Raw genomic sequence first — 19067 nt, forward strand, 5'->3', positions numbered from 1 at the left:
TTCTGTCTTCAATGTCTGCTACTTTGTTATTTAACGCTTCCAACTCATCTTCAACGTTATAATGTGTGTCGATGAGATCATTATGTGAGGATGCAAATTCTGCGAACTTGTTCCCCATGTGGTCTACTCTTGCTCTTATTTCTGCCACTGAATTGTTTAGGGCTGTCGACACCGATAGTAAATCTTTTTGTAAAGAACCTCTCAGGGCTAGGGTCATTTGTTTTATAAATAGCTCTGATGCAGCTTGGTCTGAGCAGCTCATGCTCATTATTGGATCATCAATACTGTTTGTCAGTATATCTTTTTCCAGGTTTTGGGTGTTTTGTCCCCCACTCTCCTGAACGAACGAGGGGTTTCGATTGTTAGGGTCTAGTATGTCCAGCTTCTGTAGCACTTGGAGCGCGGGAAACCTGTTTACAACAGGGGAGGCAGTCGCCATTGTTTGTCCCTGCTAGTGCTTCTGCCCTCTTTTCTGGGTTTGCATTTCCCTGTGTTGGGCTCTTATGGGGTCCCATGTGCAGGGGAGCGGGGGAAGAGCCTTTACCTCTACTGCTCTGTGGAATGTCTCCCCGGTCCTCCGCTCCGGCTGGTCTCCGCTGCTCCCGCGGCTAAGCCTCTCTCACCTCCCATCCTCCTTCTCCTGCTCGGGTTGTGAGGTATGAGGTGAGTCGCTGCGGTCCCGTTTTGGTTCTCCTCCTGGTTGCCATGCTTCCTTGGGTCCTCCGGAAGGATTTACGGTGAGAAGTTTCTCTCTCTTTATGATTTTTATTAGCTTTTATGGCTGTCTTTCTCGGAGCTCAGAGGAGTGCAGCCGCTCCGGTCTCCATCCAGGCCACGCCCCTGTGCAATAACTTTTTTATTTTTCTGTGTGACGTAGTTGTACCAGGGCTCATTTTTTGCGGGATGTCCTATAGTTTAGGTTGGTACCACTTCGAAATACATTTTGATTGCTTTTTATTGCATTTTTTCTGGGAGACAGGGTGACTGAAAAGGTGCATTTCTGGCATTCTTTATTTATTTATTTTTTGGATGATTTTAATAAATCGGACTTTTTTTGAGAAGCGGCGATACCAAATATGAATTGACAGCGGCATTTAAAGGGTTAATAGCTAGAGATGAGCGAGCACCAAAATGCTCGGGTGCTCGTAACTCGGGACGAAATTTTCGCGATGCTCGAGGGTTCGTTTCGAGTAACGAACCCCATTGAAGTCAATGGGCGACCCGAGCATTTTTGTATATCGCCGATGCTCGCTAAGGTTTCCATTTGTGAAAATCTGGGCAATTCAAGAAAGTGATGGGAACGACACAGCAACGGATAGGGCAGGCGAGGGCTACATGTTGGGCTGCATCTCAAGTTCCCAGGTCCCACTATTAAGCCACAATAGTGGCAAAAGTGGGTCCCCCCTCCCAACAATTTTTACTTCTGAAAAACCCTCATTAGCAATGCATACCTTAGCTAAGCACCACATTACCTCCAACAAAGCACAATCACTGCCTGCATGACACACCGCTGCCTCTTCTCCTGGGTTACATGCTGCCCAACCCCCTCCCCCCCCCGCACGATCCAGTGTCCACAGCGCACACCAAAGTGTCCCTGCGCAACCTTCAGCTGCCCTCATGCCACACCACCCTCATGTCTATTTATAAGTGCGTCTGCGATGAGGAGGAACCGCAGGCACACACTGCAGAGGGTTGGCACGGCTAGGCAGCGGCCCTCTTTAAAAGGGGGGGGGGGGCGATAGCCCACAATGCTGTACAGAAGCAAAGAGAAATATAATCCTGTGCCATCACCATCAGGAGCTGCACACGTGGGCATAGCAATGGGGAACCTATGTGCCACATACTATTCATTCTGTCAAGGTGTCTGCATGCCCCAGTCAGACCGGGGCTTTTTATAAATAGTCACAGGCAGGTACAACTCCGCAATGGGAATTCCGTGTGCACCCACAGCATGGGTGGCTCCCTGGAACCCACCGGCGGTACATAAATATATCCCATTGCAGTGCCCAGCACAGCTGAGGTAATGTCATGTTTAATGCAGGTGGGCTTCGGCCAACACTGCATGCCCCAGTCAGACTGGGGTTCTTTAGAAGTGGACACATGCAGTTACAACTCCGTGTGGACCGACAGCATGGGTGGGTCCCAGGAAGCCACCGGCGGTACATAAATATATCCCATTGCCGTGCCCTGGACAGCAAAGCTAACGTCAGGTTTAATGCAGGTGGGCTTCGGCCCACACTGCATGCCCCAGTCAGACTGGGGTTCTTTAGAAGTGGACACATGCAGTTACAACTCCGTGTGGACCGACAGCATGGGTGGCTCCCTGGAACCCACCGGCGGTACATAAATATATCCCATTGCAGTGCCCAGCACAGCTGAGGTAATGTCAGGTTTAATGCAGGTGGGCTAAAAATTACTAGGATTACACTGTAGGCGAGGGCCCAAAAAAATTGGTGTACCAACAGTACTAATGTACCTAAGAAAAATTGCCCATGCCCAACCAAGAGAGCAGGTGAAACCCATTAATCGCTTTGGTTAATGTGGCTTAATTTGTAACTAGGCCTGTAGGCAGCCCAGTTAAAATAAAAATTGGTTCAGGTGCAAGTTTCAACGCTTTAATGAGAATTGAAACGTATAAACATTGTTTACAAAAGTTATATGACTGAGCCTTGTGGGCCTAACAAAAATTGCCCGTTCGGTGTGATTACGTGAGGTTTCAGGAGGAGGAGCAGGAGGAGGATGAATATAATACACAGATTGATGAAGCTAAAAGGTCCCCGTTTTTTATGGTGATAGAGAATGATGCTTCCATCCGCGGGTGCAGCCTACGTATTGTTTAGGTATCGCTGCTGTCCGCTGGTGGAGAAGAGAAGTCTGGGGAAATCCAGGCTTTGTCCATCTTTATGAGTGTAAGCCTGTCGGCACTGTCGGTTGACAGGCGGGTACGCTTATTAGTGATGATTCCCCCAGCCGCACTAAACACCCTCTCTGACAAGACGCTAGCCGCAGGACAAGCAAGCACCTCCAGGGCATACAGCGCGAGTTCAGGCCACGTGTCCAGCTTCGACACCCAGTAGTTGTAGGGGGCAGAGGCGTCACGGAAGAGGGTCGTGCGATCGGCTACGTACTCCCTCACCATCCTTTTACAGTGCTCCCGCCGACTCAGCCGTGACTGGGGAGCGGTGACACAGTCTTGCTGGGGAGCCATAAAGCTGGCAAAGGCCTTGGAGAGTGTTCCCCTGCCTGTGCTGTACATGCTGCCTGATCTCCGCGCCTCCCCTGCTACCTGGCCCTCGGAACTGCGCCTTCTGCCAATAGCGCTGTCGGATGGGAATTTTACCATCAGTTTGTCCGCCAGGGTCCTGTGGTATAGCATCACTCTCGAACCCCTTTCCTCTTCGGGTATGAGAGTGGAAAGGTTCTCCTTATACCGTGGGTCGAGCAGTGTGTACACCCAGTAATCCGTAGTGGCCAGAATGCGTGTAACGCGAGGGTCACGAGAAAGGCATCCTAACATGAAGTCAGCCATGTGTGCCAGGGTACCTGTACGCAACACATGGCTGTCCTCACTAGGAAGATCACTTTCACGATCCTCCTCCTCCTCCACCTCCTCAGGCCATACACGCTGAAAGGATGACTGGCAAGCAGCATGGGTACCCTCAGCAGTGGGCCAAGCTGTCTCTTCCCCCTCCTCCTCATGCTCCTCCTCCTCCTCAACGCGCTGAGATATAGACATGAGGGTGCTCTGACTATCCAGCGACATACTGTCTTCCCCCGCCTCCGTTTCCGAGCGCAAAGCGTCTGCCTTAATGCTTTGCAGGGAACTTCTCAAGAGGCATAGCAGAGGAATGGTGACGCTAATGATTGCAGCATCGCCGCTCAGCATCTGGGTAGACTCCTCAAAGTTTCCAAGGACCTGGCAGATGTCTGCCAACCAGGCCCACTCTTCTGTAAAGAATTGAGGAGGCTGACTCCCACTGCGCCGCCCATGTTGGAGTTGGTATTCCACTATAGCTCTACGCTGCTCATAGAGCCTGGCCAACATGTGGAGCATAGAGTTCCACCGTGTGGGCACGTCGCACAGCAGTCGGTGCACTGGCAGATTAAACCGATGTTGCAGGGTGCGCAGGGTGCCAGCGTCCGTCTTGGACTTGCGGAAATGTGCGCAGAGCCGGCGCACCTTTCCGAGCATGTCTGACAAGCGTGGGTAGCTTTTCAGAAAGCTCTGAACCACCAAATTAAAGACGTGGGCCAGGCATGGCACGTGCGTGAGGCTGCCGAGCTGCAGAGCTGCCACCAGGTTACGGCCGTTGTCACACACGACCATGCCCGGTTGGAGGCTCAGCGGCGCAAGCCAGCGGTCGGTCTGCTCTGTCAGACCCTGCAGAAGTTCGTGGGCCGTGGGCCTCTTCTCTCCTAAGCTGAGTAGTTTCAGCACGGCCTGCTGACGCTTGCCCACCGCTGTGCTGCCTCGCCGCGCGACACCAACTGCTGGCGACGTGCTGCTGCTGCTGACACATCTTGATTGCGAGACAGAGGTTGCGTTGGAGGAGGAGGAGGAGGGTGGTTTAGTGGAGTAAGCATACACCGCCGCAGATACCAGCACCGAGCTGAGGCCCGCAATTCTGGGGGTGGGTAGCACGTGAGCGGTCCCAGGCTCTGACTCTGTCCCAGCCTCCACTAAATTCACTCAATGTGCCGTCAGGGAGATATAGTGGCCCTGCCAGCCTGTGCTTGTCCACGTGTCCGTTGTTAAGTGGACCTTGGCAGTAACCGCGTTAATGAGGGCGCGTACAATGTTGCGGGAGACGTGGTTGTGCAGGGCTGGGACGGCATATCGGGAAAAGTAGTGGCGACTGGGGACAGAGTAGCGCGGGGCCGCCGCCGCCATCATGCTTTTGAAAGCCTCCGTTTCCACAAGCCTATAAGGCAGCACCTCCGGGCTGATCAATTTGGCTATGTGCACGTTTAACGATTGAGCGTGCGAGTGCGTGGCGGCGTACTTGCGCTTGCGCTCAAACACTTGCGCTAGCGACGGCTGGACGGTGCGCTGAGAGACATTGGTGGATGGGGCCGAGGACAGCGGAGGTGAGGGTGTGGGTGCAGGCCAGGAGACGGTAGTGCCTGTGTCCTGAGAGGGGGGTTGGAACTCAGTGGCAGGTTGGGGCACAGGGGGAGAGGCAGTGGTGCAAACCGGAGGCGGTGAACGGCCTTCGTCCCACCTTCGAAAACACCACACGGAGGTATGGTATAGTTCCTCACACGGGGACATGACTGCGCACTTTATTACAGATTACATGGGATCTTATACCCTTTGGTCTCATCACTAGGAATGGGTGATGGGCTCATTGGCTCAAATTCACAGCATGACCATATATGGAAAGTCCGGATTTCCGGCCTGAGACAGTGAAAGTTCAGATGCATAGTTGAACGGTCTTCATCTAGATATGGCGCTTCTGGGAAAACGGCCAAGTACACGGCCTTGTGTCTGGTTCTTCTTTGCTGTGTTTAAAATACATTTTGTCTTCGCCTGGCAAGGCCTTTGGAATATCTGGTATAAGGCGAAGTATTAAGTTTTTCATAGAGTTAGTACATATGAGAATAAAGTTAGTATACATATAAAAAGAAAGGCACATAACTATATCTATATAAATGTATATATTCCAGTGTTTTCTTTTCTACCTACAAGGATATATATATTTCCTTCTCACTGGGAGTCTGCCTGCTCCTCAGAATGTGTCATTGTAATGTAGTGAGGAGGCTGGGAGGAAGGAGGAGCAGCAGCCAGAGGATTCAGAGTTGCAGCAGTGGACGGCGTAGAACTCTGGGTGGTCGATAGATTGCTGGATGCACTTTCTGCCATCCATGACAGGACCTGCTCACACTGCTCATTTTCTAATAAAGGTCTACCGCGAGGACACATTAATTGTGAGATTAATCTGGGGATGCCAGAAACGTGCCTCTCTCCTAATCCCACAGCAGTCAGCTGCGAAACACCTGGATCAGGAGCTCGGCCTGTGCCCACAGCCTGACTTGGGCCTCCGCGTCCTCGCCCGCGTCCACGTCCTCTAGGCCTACCCCTACCCCTCAGCATGGTGTATTACGAGTAGAGCAGAAAAAGAACGCTGTAATAAAATGTGCCGCTTATTGGCCTGTGGTTGGAGGCTCACTTCGCTTACGGAACGCACAGCAGAGCCAGGAAAGAATTTTGCGCATGCCTGTAGTGAGACATAGTGAGACATTGATTTTTGTTGTATACTTTAAATTGTAGTGCACCAAACATAATAGGCGGTACATGTTTAGATGAAATCTATATTGCGCTGTGCTTTATAGGTACCGGTAGTAGGTATGAAATCTGTGAATTTTTCTCTGACTAATGCAAATTGTGGTTTAAATTCTCCTTAGTTCCTTCAGACCAGGACCCACATTTCCTATGCCTATATTTGGGGCTAGATATATGGTATGTACCTGACACCCTGAGTAAATGATCCTTATTAATCATGTGACTACTAGGTGCTTGTTCAATACATATTGTGTTGGACTTGTTTCCTTCTATTTTTGCTGGTGCTTGATAAAAAAAATAATGTCTGTAATTTGAGAAGGACTCTTTGTGAGTCAATATGAGTTTGTCAGTTGTTTATCTGTAACATTGCTGCCACCTTTGGAGTGTGCATCACTTGCTTTCATGCAAATATTCTGATAGTTTATTTTCGCTTTGATATATGTTTGAGCGGTTGCTAGGTAATGGGTGAGATACATGTGACAACAGAGTTATGTGATGGGCGATGGTCACATGTCCACAACTATGTCCGCCCCCACAGTGAAAACTACGTCATCTGTGCTGCTTAGACATGTGCTCTGGCTGTTGCTAGGCAACAGGCATATGCACACTGGTGATGCCTCATTGAATTACAAGTGGCGCGATACTTTGGAAATTTCATGTACGATCATTTAATTGCTCAGAATGCTGAAATGCATAGACACAGCGGAGGAGGTGGCACATACAACTACGGGTCCAGTTTTTTGCCTTTATATGGTACTAGCTGATATACCCGGCTTCGCCCGAGTTAATTTGGTACTGGTGTCTATCTGGTGTTCACACGGAAAATCTTATGAAGTCGTGGTTACTTTAGAGATACCGGAAAAACATATGTTCACCATTTTGCATAGTTCTCTGCATTACCCAGGAAACACCACGGGGAGGTAACCATGCGACGTTTCCTTTATATAAAATGACATCAGGAAGTGAGAGTATTAGATTTCATACGTAAAATTTGGTCGCTAATTCTTTTGCGCTTAGAATTGAATAATCGAGGTGGGACCCATTAACTTTTCCTCTTTATGACATAATCAATGCCCGTTCCAAATTTCATGTTTCTATGACACCAAGAAGTGAGAGAATTAGATTCCGTACGTAAAATTTGGACACTAGTTCTTTTGCGCTAGAATTGAATAATCGAGTTGGGAGCCATTAGCTTTTCCTATTTATGACATATTCAATGCATATGGCAAATTTCATGTTTCTATGACACCGGAAAGTGAGAAAAATACATTTCACACATAAAATCTGGACGCTAATTCTTTTGCGCATAGAATTGAATAATCGAGTTGGGACTCATTAACTTTTCATATTTCTGACACAATCAATGTTCATGCCAAATTTCAAGTTTCTATTACACAAAGAAGTGAGAGAATTAGATTTTGTACATAAAATGTAGACGCTAATTCTTTTGTGCTTAGAATTGAATAATCGAGTTGGGATCCATTAACTTTTCCTATGTATGACATAATAATCAATGCCCGTGCTAAATTTCAAGTAAGAAATTTAGATTACGTACGTAAAATTTGGATGCTAATTCTTTTGCGCATAGAGTTGAATAATCGAGTTGGGACCCATTAACTTTTCCAATATATGACACAATCAATGCCCGTGCCAAATTTCAAGTTTTTATGACACCTGGAAGTGAGAGAATTAGATTCCGTACGTAACATTTGGACGCTAATTATTTTGCGCATAGAATTGAATAATTGAGTTGGGACCCATTCTCTTTTCCTTTTTATGACATAACCAATGCTTGTGCCAAATGTCACGTTTCTATGACACCGGAAAGTGAGAAAATTACATTCCGTTCGTAAAATTTCAACGCTAATTCTTTTGCGCATAGAATTGAATAATCGAGTTGGGACCCATTAGCTTTTCCTATTTATGACATAATCAATGCTCCTGCCAAATTTCACGTTTCTATGACACCGGAAAATGAGAAAAATACATTCCGTACGTAAAATTTCGACGCTAATTCTTTTGCACATAGAATTGAATAATCGAGTTGGGACCCATTAGCTTTTCCTATTTATGACATAATCAATGCTCCTGACAAATTTCGAGTTTCTATGTCACCGGGAAGTGAGAGAATTAGATTCTGTACGTAAAATTTGGACGCTAATTCTTTTGCGCATAGAATTGAATAATCAAGTTGGGACCTATTAACTTTTCCTATTTATGACATATTCAATGCCCATGCCAAATTTTAATTTTCTATGACATTGGGAAGTGAGAGATTTAGATTCCGTACGTTAAATTTCGACACTAATTCTTTTGCACTAGAATTGAATAATCGAGTTGGGATCCAAATATTTTTCCTATTTTGGAGATAATCTATGCTTGTTGCAAAATTCATGTTTCTTTGACATCGGGAAGTTGGAGAACTTTTGGCGAGTCAGTCAGTGAGTGAGTTAGTGAGGGCTTTCGTCTTTATATATATAGATGTAGGCATGTCTTTTAGGTGCTTCTGACTATATTTTGATTAATGTGGCTGTACACTTTGTTACAATTGGTGGTTGTGTATATATGATTTAGTATTTAATTGTCATGTGGTGTATATTTAAGTAAGCTTGAAAAAGGCCTAGTTTGACTGAAATGTAGCTTGCTCAATATAAAGAACTATAGAGTAATAAAGATTTTGATTTTATTTAAAATTTATTGCTTATGCTGCCACTTACTCTATCATTTCTGGATTACTTGTGGAGTCTTCAGGTTTGGACTTGTGTTTCAGTGGCTTGAATTTTTTTCCACCTCACCTAAGGAGGATACAATTGAGTGCTGCTGTTATCCTTTGCATTATCATCACCACTAAGATTGTCAGCGCTTGTGCAGAGCGTTTACACTAAAAGACTTTCCAGCTGTATCTCAGGCTTCTCACTTAGTGTTTCACCCTCTATGGGAAGCGCGGAGTGTTTACACATAATGAGAAGCCAGAGATCCAGCAATGGTTTTGCTAAATGAAAAGTCATCTTAAAAACCTGTGGATGAAAAGTGAACAATTTCTGTGCATTTTCACTTCATGCTTATCGCTAGAGATGAGCGAACGCGTTCGTCCGAGCTTGCTATTCGTGCGAATATTAGGGTGTTCGGGATGTTCGTTATTCGTAACGAACACCATGCGGTGTTCTGGTAAATTAAACTTTCTTCCCTGAGACGTTAGCGCTTTTTTCTGGCCAATATAAAGACAGGGAAGGCATTACAACTTCCCCCTGCAACGTTTAAGCCCTATACCACCCCCCTGCTGTGAGTGGCTGGGGAGATAAGGTGTCACCCGAGTATTGAAATCTGCCCCTCCCGCTGCTCGCTATGGATGCATTCTATATGCGCTCAATGGGGCCAGCGGCAGCAGCGCTGACCCCATTGAGAACATATAGAAGACAAATCCTTCTTCTCTGGCACAGCTGTAACAGCTGTAGCAGAGAAGAACGATGTTTGCCCATTGAATTCAATGGAACCGGCAATACAGCCGACTCCACTGAATGCAATGGGCTGCCGGCGATCGCAGGATGAATGGTCGGAAAGGGGTTAAATATATAACCCCTTTCCTGCAATTCATCCAGAAATGTGTTACACTAAAAATATATACCGGCGTATAAGGCGACGGGGCGTATAAGACGACCCCCCAACTGTCACCTTATACGCCGGTAATACAGTGGAGCAAAGAATAAAAAGCATTACTTACGTTTTTAGATGATCTGCGGCGCTCCTGCAGGCTGTCACTGCCTCCTGGTCCACGGCAGACAAGCTTTCTCCACGAAAGACTTTAAATCCCTGCCTCCAGAAGCACATGTGCCTTCAGCCAATCACAGCCAATGACAATGATGTCATTGAATGGCTGTGATTGGCTGTGTTTCTGGAGGCGGGGATTTCAAGGCTTGAAATCCCCGCCTCCAGAAACACAGCCAATCACAGCCATTCAATGACATCATTGTCATTGGCTGTGATTGGCTGAAGGCACATGTGCTTCTGGAGGCAGGGATTTAAAGTCTTTCGTGGAGAAAGCTTGTCTGCCGTGGACCAGGAGGGAGTGACAGCCTGCAGGAGCGCCGCAGATCATCTAAAAACGTAAGTAATGCTTTTTATTCTTTGCTCCACTGTATTACCGGCGTATAAGGTGACAGTTGGGGGGTCGTCTTATACGCCCCGTCGCCTTATACGCCGGTATATATTTTTAGTGTAACACATTTCTGGATGAATTGCAGGAAAGGGGTTATATATTTAACCCCTTTCCGACCATTCATCCTGCGATCGCCGGCAGCCCATTGCATTCAGTGGAGTCGGCTGTATTGCCGGTTCCATTGAATTCAATGGGCAAACATCGTTCTTCTCTGCTACAGCTGTTACAGCTGTGCCAGAGGAGGACGATCTTTATGCTGACAGTGGGGGGGGGGGGGGGGCACTCTTGCCGCTATTGTGGCTTAATAGTGGGACCTGTGAACTTGAGATGCAGCCCACCATGTAGCCCCTCGCCTGCCCTATCCGTCACTGTGTCATTCCCATCACTTTCCTGAATTGCCCAGATTTTCACACATGAAAACCTTAGCGAGCATCGGCGAAATACAAAAATGTTCCGGTCGCCCATTGACTTCAATGGGGTTCGTTGTTCGAAACGAACCCTCGAGCATCACGGGAAGTTCGTTACGAATAACGAACACCCGAACATTTTGGTGTTCGCTCATCTCTACTTATCGCTCAAAATTTTGTTAGTTTGAACAAATTTTGAGAGATAAGAGTCCCAGTGTAAATTGCCCATAAGGTACAGTTATGACTCACAGGTTGTCAGTTGTGCTCTTGGAACCAGTTGTTCTATGTGTTTCCAGGAGCACACTGCTTTAGGTGTAGTCAATTTGTCTGGCTGATGGTATGGAGTTCTCCAATCAGCCATGTATGTCTGCTGCATGTAATTACCATCCCCTCTGACTAGAGTTTGTTAGTCATTTATACTCAGAACCCTGGTCTTGGAGTCATGAATGTTTTGCTGGGTGTTGCTGCATGCATTAGGTTCTAGGTGGGATCCCCTTATATGTAATTCCCTCTTTCTGTTGGTGTGAACAGCTACATGTTCAGAGTCTGTGTGGATAACAATACATGAAGTGTGAACAGTTACCTGTTCAGGGTGTATGTCTATTAGTGCATGTGAAAGATGTCCTGTCTCTTACCATCTAGGGCGAGCGAGGCCCTTAGGTTCCAACATGGGGTCATCCCTATTGGAATGATTGCCCCACTTGCAGGCAGGACTCCTGGCGTTAAGTTGTCTTAAAAAATCAGGAGACAATGTGGACCCTGATTAAACGTATTGTTCATTGAATATACGCAGTGGGGCCTTCCCTTTGCTAAAAAGCGAAAAAATTATATTTGGCCTGCCTGTGTCAGTCCTAAGGTCTCCGTGTACGTGTGTGCTGCGTGGAGAACGTACAAAAATCAGACGCAACCAGCTACGGTTTACTGCAGGGTTGCGCCATTGTCTTTCCTGACTGGCAAATACCTGCTCTGCCAGAGTTAATAACTCTGCTACACTAAAGTTGTGTGACCCTTTTTCAGGGCCACACCACAGTTATAAAAGTAATTGTTCATTGAATAAACGCAGTGGGGCCTTCCCTTTGCAAAAAAGCGAAAAAATTATATTTGGCCTGCCTGTGTCAGTCCTAAGGTCTCCGTGTACGTGTGTGCTGCGTGGAGAACGTACAAAAATCAGACGCAACCAGCTACGGTTTACTGCAGGGTTGCGCCATTGTCTTTCCTGACTGGCAAATACCTGCTCTGCCAGAGTCAATAACTCTGCTACACTAAAGTTGTGTGACCCTTTTTCAGGGCCACACCACAGTTATAAAAGTAATTCTTCATTGAATATACGCAGTGGGGCCTTCCCTTTGCAAAAAAGCGAAAAAATTATATTTGGCCTGCCTGTGTCAGTCCTAAGGTCTCCGTGTACGTGTGTGCTGCGTGGAGAACATACAAAAATCAGACGCAACCAGCTACGGTTTACTGCAGGCTTGCGCCATTGTCTTTCCTGACTGGCAAATACCTGCTCTGCTAGAGTTAATAACTCTGCTACACTAAAGTTGTGTGACACTTTTTCAGGGCCACACCACAGTTATTAAACGTATTATTCATTGAATATACGCAGTGGGGCCTTCCCTTTGCAAAAAAGCGAAAAAATTATATTTGGCCTGCCTGTGTCAGTCCTAAGGTCTCCGTGTACGTGTGTGCTGCGTGGAGAACGTACAAAAATCAGACGCAACCAGCTACGGTTTACTGCAGGCTTGCGCCATTGTCTTTCCTGACTGGCAAATACCTGCTCTGCTAGAGTTAATAACTCTGCTACACTAAAGTTGTATGACACTTTTTCAGGGCCACACCACAGTTATAAAAGTTATTGTTCATTGAATATACGCAGTGGGGCCTTCCCTTTGCAAAAAAGCGAAAAAATTATATTTGGCCTGCAGGCTTGCGCCAATTTATTTCCTGCTTGGGAAATCAAATCACTGGTAATACAGCATGCTGAGGGGTAGGGGTAGGCCTAGAGGACGTGGACGCGGCCGAGGACGCGGAGGGCCAAGTGAGGGTGTGGGCACAGGCCGAGCTCCTGATCCAGGTGTGTCGCAGCCGACTGCTGCGCGATTAGGAGAGAGGCACGTTTCTGGCGTCCCCACATTCATCGCCCAATTAATGGGTCCACGCGGGAGACCTTTATTAAAAAATGAGCAGTGTGAGCAGGTCCTGTCCTGGATGGCAGAAAGTGCTTCGAGCAACCTATCGTCCAGCCACAGTTCTGCGCCGTCCACTGCTGCAAATCCGAATCCTCTGTCTGCTGCTCCTCCTTCCTCCCAGCCTCCTCACTCCACTACAATGACACATGCTCAGGAGCGGGAACACTCCCAGCAACTTTTCTCGGGCCCCTGCTCAGATTGGGCAGCAGTGGTTCCTCTACCACCAGAGGAGTTTATCGGCACTGATGCCCAACCATTGGAAAGTTCCCGGGGTCCGGGGGATGAGGCTGGGGACTTCCGGCAACTGTCTCAAGACCTTTCAGTGGGTGAGGAGGACGATGACGATGAGACACAGTTGTCTTGCAGTGAGGTAGTAGTAAGGGCAGTAAGTCCGAGGGAGCAGCGCACAGAGGATTCGGAGGAAGAGCAGCAGGACGATGAGGTGACTGACCCCACCTGGTGTGCAACGCCTACACAGGACAGGTCTTCAGAGGGGGAGGCACGGGAAGCAGCAGGGCAGGTTGCAAGAGGCAGTGCGGTGGCCAGGGGTAGAGGCAGGGCCAGACCGAATAATCCACCAAGTGTTTCCCAAAGCGCCCCCTCGCGCCATGCCACCCTGCAGAGGCCGAGGTGCTCTAAGGTCTGGCAGTTTTTCACCGAGACGCCTGACGACCGACGAACAGTGGTGTGCAACCTTTGTCGCGCCAAGATCAGCCGGGGAGCCACCACCAACAGCCTGACCACCACCAGCATGCGCAGACATATGATGGCCAAGCACCCCACAAGGTGGGACAAAGGCCGTTCACCGCCTCCGGTTTGCACCGCTGCCTCTCCCCCTGTGCCCCAACCTGCCACTGAGATCCAACCCCCCTCTCAGGACACAGGCACGACCGTCTCATGGCCTGCACCCACACCCTCACCTCCGCTGTCCTCGGCCCCATCCAGCAATGTCTCGCACCGCACAGTCCAGCCGTCGCTAGCGCAACTGTTGGAGCGCAAGCGCAAGTACGCCGCCACGCACCCGCACGCTCAATCGTTAACCGTCCACATAGCCAAATTTATCAGCCTTGAGATGCTGCCGTATAGGGTTGTGGAACGGAGTCCTTCAAAGCTATGATGGCGGCGGCGGCCCCGCGCTACTCAGTTCCCAGTCGCCACTACTTTTCCCGATGTGCCGTCCCAGCCCTGCACGACCACGTCTCCCGCAACATTGTACGCGCCCTCACCAATGCGGTTAGTGGCAAGGTCCACTTAACTACGGACACGTGGACAAGCACAGGCGGGCAGGGCCACTACATCTCCCTGACGGCACATTGGGTGAATTTAGTGAAGGCTGGGACAGAGTCAGAGCCTGGGACCGCTCACGTCCTACCCACCCCCAGAATTGCGGGCCCCAGCTCGGTGGTGGTATGTTCAGCGGTGTATGCTTCTTCCACTAAAGCACCCTCCTCCTCCTCCTCAACCTCTGTCTCGCAATCTAGATGTGTCAGCAGCAGCAGGACGTCGCCAGCAGTCGGTGTCGCGCGGCGTGGCAGCACAGCGGTGGGCAAGCGTCAGCAGGCCGTGCTGAAACTACTCAGCTTAGGAGATAGGAGGCACACGGCCCACGAACTGCTGCAGGGTCTGACAGAGCAGACCGACCGTTGGCTTGCGCCGCTGAGCCTCCAACCGGGCATGGTCGTGTGTGACAACGGCCGTAACCTGGTGGCGGCTCTGCAGCTCGGCAGCCTCACGCACGTGCCATGCCTGGCCCACGTCTTTAATTTGGTGGTTCAGCGCTATCTGAAAAGCTACCCACGCTTGTCAGACCTGCTCGTAAAGGTGCGCCGGCTCTACGCACATTTCCGCAAGTCCCACACGGACGCTGCCACCCTGCGCACCCTGCAACATCGCTTTAATCTGCCAGTGCACCGACTGCTGTGCGACGTGCCCACACGGTGGAACTCTACGCTCCACATGTTGGCTAGGCTCTATGAGCAGCGTAGAGCTATAGTGGAATACCAACTCCAACATGGGCGGCGCAGTGGGAGTCAGCCTCCTCAATTCTTTTCAGAAGAGTAGGCCTGGTTGGCAGACATCTGCCAGGTCCTTCGAAACTTTGATCAGTCTACCCAGGTGGTGAGCGGCGATGCTGCAATCATTAGTGTCACCATTCCTCTGCTATGCATCTTGAGAAGTTCCCTGCAAAGCATAAAGGCAGCCGCTTTGCGCTCAGAAACAGAGCCGGGGGAAGACAGTATGTCGCTGGATAGTCAGAGCACCCTCCTGTCTATATCTCAGCGCGTTCAGGAGGAGGAGGAGGAGCATGAGGAGGATGAGGAGGAGGAGCATGAGGAGGATGAGGAGGAGGGGGAAGAGACAGCTTGGCCCACTGCTGACGGTACCCATGCTGCTTGCCTGTCATCATTTCAGCGTGTATGGCCTGAGGAGGAGGAGGAGGAGGAGGATCCTGAAAGTGATCTTCCTAGTGAAGACAGCCATGTGTTGCGTACAGGTACCCTGGCACACATGGCTGACTTCATGTTAGGATGCCTTTCTCGTGACCCTCGCATTCAACGCATTCTGGCCACTACGGATTACTGGGTGTACACACTGCTTGACCCACGCTATAAGGAGAACCTTCCCAGTCTCATTCCCGAAGAGGAAAGGGGTTCGAGAGTGTTGCTATACCACAGGACCCTGGCGGACAAGCTGATGGTAAAATTCCCAGCCGACAGCGCTAGTGGCAGAAGGCGCAGTACCGAGGGCAAGGTAGCAGGGGAGGTGCGGAGATCGAGCAGCATGTACAGCACAGGCAGTGCAACAGTCTTTAAGGGCCTGGCCAGCTTTATGGCTCCCCAGCAAGACTGTGTCACCGCTCCCCAGTCAAGGCTGAGTCGGCGGGAGCACTGTAAAAGGATGGTGAGGGAGTACGTAGCGGATCGCACGACCATCCTCGGTGACGCCTCTGCCCCCTACAACTACTGGGTGTCGAAGCTGGACACGTGGCCTGAACTAGCGCTGTATGCCCTGGAGGTGCTTGCTTGTCCTGCGGCTAGCGTCTTGTCGGAAAGGGTGTTTAGTGCGGCTGGGGGAATCATCACAGATAAGCGTACCCGCCTGTCAACCGACAGTGCCGACAGGCTAACACTCGTCAAGATTAACAAAGCCTGGATTTCCCCAGACTTCTCTTCTCCACCAGCGGACAGCTGCAATACGTAAGCAAAACGGGGACATTTCTGCTTCATCAATCTGTGTCTAATATTCCTCCTCCTCCTCCTGCTCCTCCTCCTGAAACCTCACGTAATCACGCTGACGGGCAATTTTTCTTAGGGCCACAAGGCTCACTCATAATTTTTCTAAACAATTTTTATATGTTTCAATGCTCTTAAAAGCGTTGAAACTTTAACTTGAACCAATTTTTCGTTAAACTGGGCTGCCTCCAGGCCTAGTTACCACTTAAGCCACATAACCATAGCGATTAATGTGTTTCACCTGCCCTCTTGGTTGGCCATGGCCAATTTTTTTGATGTACATTAGTACTGTTGATTCAGCAATTTTTGTGGGCCCTCGCCTACAGTGTAATCAAATTAATTTTTAGCCCACCTGCATTACAGCTGACGTTACATCCGCTGTGTTGGGCAATGCAATGTGATATTTCTGTGTACCGCCGGTGGCTTCCTGGCACCCACCCATGCTGTGGGTCCACAGGGAATTATAAATGCATCTGTTTCCACTTGTAAAGAACCCCAGTCTGACTGGGGCATGCAGTGTGGGCCGAAGCCCACCTGCATTAAGCACGACATTACTACCTCAGCTGTGTTGGGCAATGCAATGGGATATTTTTATGTACCGCCGGTGGGTTCCAGGGAGCCACCCATGCTGTAGGTGCACACGGAGTTTAACCTACATCTGTCCACTTGTAAAGAACCCCAGTCTGACTGGGGCATGCAGTGTGGGCCGAAGCCCACCTGCATTAAGCACGACATTACTACCTCAGCTGTGTTGGGCAATGCAATGGGATATTTCTATGTACCGCCGGTGGCTTCCTGGCACCCACCCATGCTGTGGGTCCACAGGGAATTATAAATGCATCTGTTTCCACTTGTAAAGAACCCCAGTCTGACTGGGGCATGCATTGTGGGCCGAAGCCCACCTGCATTAAGCACAACATTACTACCTCAGCTGTGTTGGGCAATGCAATGGGATATTTTTATGTACCGCCGGTGGGTTCCAGGGAGCCACCCATGCTGTAGGTGCACACGGAGTTTAACCTACATCTGTTCACTTGTAAAGAACCCCAGTCTGACTGGGGCATGCAGTGTGGGCCGAAGCCCACCTGCATTAAGCATGACATTACTACCTCAGCTGTGTTGGGCAATGCAATGGGATATTTTTATGTGCCGCCGGTGGGTTCCAGGGAGCCACCCATGCTGTAGGTGCACACGGAGTTTAACCTACATCTGTCCACTTGTAAAGAACCCCAGTCTGACTGGGGCATGCAGTGTGGGCCGAAGCCCACCTGCATTAAGCACGACATTACTACCTCAGCTGTGTTGGGCAATGCAATGGGATATTTTTATGTACCGCCGGTGGGTTCCAGGGAGCCACCCATGCTGTAGGTGCACACGGAGTTTAACCTACATCTGTCCACTTGTAAAGAACCCCAGTCTGACTGGGGCATGCAGTGTGGGCCGAAGCCCACCTGCATTAAGCACGACATTACTACCTCAGCTGTGTTGGGCAATGCAATGGGATATTTCTATGTACCGCCGGTGGCTTCCTGGCACCCACCCATGCTGTGGGTCCACAGGGAATTATAAATGCATCTGTTTCCACTTGTAAAGAACCCCAGTCTGACTGGGGCATGCAGTGTGGGCCGAAGCCCACCTGCATTAAGCACGACATTACTACCTCAGCTGTGTTGGGCAATGCAATGGGATATTTCTATGTACCGCTGGTGGCTTCCTGGCACCCACCCATGCTGTGGGTCCACAGGGAATTATAAATGCATCTGTTTCCACTTGTAAAGAACCCCAGTCTGACTGGGGCATGCAGTGTGGGCCGAAGCCCACCTGCATTAAGCACGACATTACTACCTCAGCTGTGTTGGGCAATGCAATGGGATATTTTTGTGTATCGCCGGTGGGTTCCAGGGAGCCACCCATGCTGTCGGTCGACAGGGACTTCACAATAGGGAGTTGTACCTGCCTGTGTCTATGAATTAAAAAGCCCGGTCTGACTGGGGCATGCAGAGACACCTTGACAGAATGAATAGTGTGTGGCACATAGGTTCCCCATTGCTATGCCCACGTGTGCAGCTCCTGATGGCAGTGGCACAGGATTCTATTTCTCATTGCTTCTGTACAGCATTGTGGGCTATCGCCCCGCCCCTTTTAAAGAGGGTCGCTGCCTAGCCGTGCCAACCCTCTGCAGTGTGTGCCTGCGGTTCCTCCTCATGGCAGACGCACTTCTAAATAGACATGAGGGTGGTGTGGCATGAGGGCAGCTGAAGGCTGCGCAGGGACACTTTGGTGTGCGCTGTGGGGGGGAGGGGGGGGTTGGGCAGCATGTAACCCAGGAGAAGTGGCAGCGGAGTGTCATGCAGGCAGTGATTGTGCTTTGTTGGAGGTAGTGCGGTGCTTAGCAAAGGTATGCCATGCTAATGAGGGCTTTTCAGAAGTAAAAGTTTTTGGGAGGGGGGGGCCCACTCTTGCCGCTATTGTGGCTTAATAGTGGGACCTGTGAACTTGAGATGCAGCCCAACATGTAGCCCCTCGCCTGCCCTATCCGTTGCTGTGTCGTTCCCATCACTTTCTTGAATTGCCCAGATTTTCACACAAGGAAACCTTAGCGAGCATCGGCGAAATACAAAAATGCTCGGGTCGCCCATTGACTTCAATGGGGTTCGTTACTCGAAACGAACCCTCGAGCATCGCGATAATTTCTTCCCGAGTAACGAGCACCCGAGCATTTTGGTGCTCGCTCATCTCTACTACAAATGTATTTTTCGGGTGACAGAGACACTGGATTTGGAGAAGAGACTTTAGATTTCA

At 49.6% G+C, this 19067-nt stretch overlaps 1 protein-coding gene across 1 annotated transcript in view; it reads left to right on the forward strand.

Annotated features, from left to right (window-relative positions):
- The window catches only part of LOC136631433 (nicotinamide N-methyltransferase-like), a 59393-nt gene that overhangs the window by 26718 nt on the left and 13608 nt on the right, over positions 1-19067 (forward strand). The gene's annotated exons all lie outside the window — the stretch shown is intronic.

Source organism: Eleutherodactylus coqui, chromosome 6 (genome assembly GCF_035609145.1).
Source record: "Eleutherodactylus coqui strain aEleCoq1 chromosome 6, aEleCoq1.hap1, whole genome shotgun sequence".
Lineage (NCBI taxonomy): Eukaryota > Metazoa > Chordata > Amphibia > Anura > Eleutherodactylidae > Eleutherodactylus > Eleutherodactylus coqui.